At 34.2% G+C, this 1636-nt stretch overlaps 1 protein-coding gene across 1 annotated transcript in view; it reads left to right on the forward strand.

Annotated features, from left to right (window-relative positions):
• Positions 1–1130: 1130 nt before the first annotated feature.
• LOC111402948 (protein STRUBBELIG-RECEPTOR FAMILY 6) overlaps positions 1131–1636 on the forward strand; it is a 15238-nt gene continuing 14732 nt past the window's right edge. Inside the window, exon 1 of the mRNA XM_023031382.1 lies at positions 1131–1405. The gene's annotated coding sequence lies outside the window, so the exon portion shown is untranslated. The remainder of the gene's footprint in view (positions 1406–1636) is intronic.

Genomic DNA, 1636 nt, shown 5'->3' on the forward strand with positions numbered 1-1636 from the left:
TCATAATAAAAATTGGCGTACCATGCTTTTCACAGCAGAAGTGTGTATGATTGGCCTAAACACGAGCTCCATGTTTTTGTCAAACCTTCATTTATTATTATTATTTTTTAATTTAGAGCTAAGAACAAGAAGAAAATATAGATTAATTTGACGAAACAAGACACTCTCATTTCCAACTTCCTATTTTAATTTGTAGTTACTTGGAATCTATAAAAAGAAACCAAAAAACTCAGCGCATAATTAGAAAAACATAACATGTATTTCTATTTCTCAAAGCTTTCTAATTACAAATTACAATATTATTTCAGTCGTAATTTTTGACTTTTTCACTCACAAATAAGATCCACTTTTCTCTCTAACGGTCAAAAAATCAATTTTCAAAATCACTACCGAATAGGTCCTTAGAAATTCATTCTTGTACGATCTACCCTACAAATTTGAAATGCATAGAAAAATTAAAGAAGAAAAAGTACAGTAAAAGAATGGAAAATAAAGGGCTGTTTGGGAGTGATTTTTCCTCCCAAAAAATTAATTTTTTGACTGTTATTTCACTATTTCAATCATCATATTTGACTTCTTCTCTCACAGGTGGATCCCACTTTTTTCCTAACGGTCAAAAAATCAATTCTCAACATCACCCGCAACCAGGCTCTAAAACCAGTTAGCTTGACTTTGCTCAACATAGCCCAGTAAAATTATTAGCACGATGCGTTACTAATCATATAATTCCAGTAAGTAGAAAATTTTTTGTACAAAACGGTCAAAATTCTTGTTCAAGTAAAAAAGCTAACTTTATTATGTGATTCCGTGATCTCTCCAGATTTTCCTGTGACCCCATTATTAAATTTACTTAAAAAAAAAAAAAAACAAAAGCAACTTTTAATCGTGATTATACTTTACGACCCTGGTGGTGAAAGAGCGAAGAACTGTAATCCTGTTTAAATCTTGCTTAAGAGTGCCCCAATCCTCACCCCCAAGCTTTTCTATCAAAATGACGGTACGCGTTAACTGATTAAAATATTTTATTCGATGAAAAGATTTTGGCCATAAAAAGTAAGAGAGACACACGTACCACTAATACTTGGTTAGTACTACAATAATACGATGTATAAAATATATACTTACAGAATACGTATAGACACACACAGGTGGGGAGGAGAATTCTGTGGCTTTGGATTCTTCTAGCAGATCGTGCCTGCCAGCTTTTGGTAGAATGGGTAATAAAGAAAGTGTGAGGACTGTTTGAGGTAGAAAAATAGTTTTAATATCAATAAACTCTGTCGACCGTCAGTGAGAAGAAAGAAATTCTTGGAAAGAAGAAAAAGGGCTGTCTGTTCGATAATAGAGTCTTTTTGTGCCAAAACTGGAATTGTGTTTTCTGGATTCTAGAGAGAGAGAGAGAGAGATGACGGAGGAGAGACCGGTGGCGGCGGCGGCGCTGCTCATTGGCATTCTGGTGTTTGGGCTGAGCTCGACCAATGCAGACACAGATCCAAATGATGGTCAGCATTTTGAGCTTGCTTTTTCATAATCAATTTTTACTGTAAATGTATATGCTTTTCTCAATACATCGATGAAACATATTTGCATTTTTGTAGTGGATTTGGTGTTATGTAAGTGCAAATATGGATTTTTT

The sequence above is a fragment of the Olea europaea genome, chromosome 1, assembly GCF_002742605.1.
Source record: "Olea europaea var. sylvestris chromosome 1, O_europaea_v1, whole genome shotgun sequence".
Lineage (NCBI taxonomy): Eukaryota > Viridiplantae > Streptophyta > Magnoliopsida > Lamiales > Oleaceae > Olea > Olea europaea.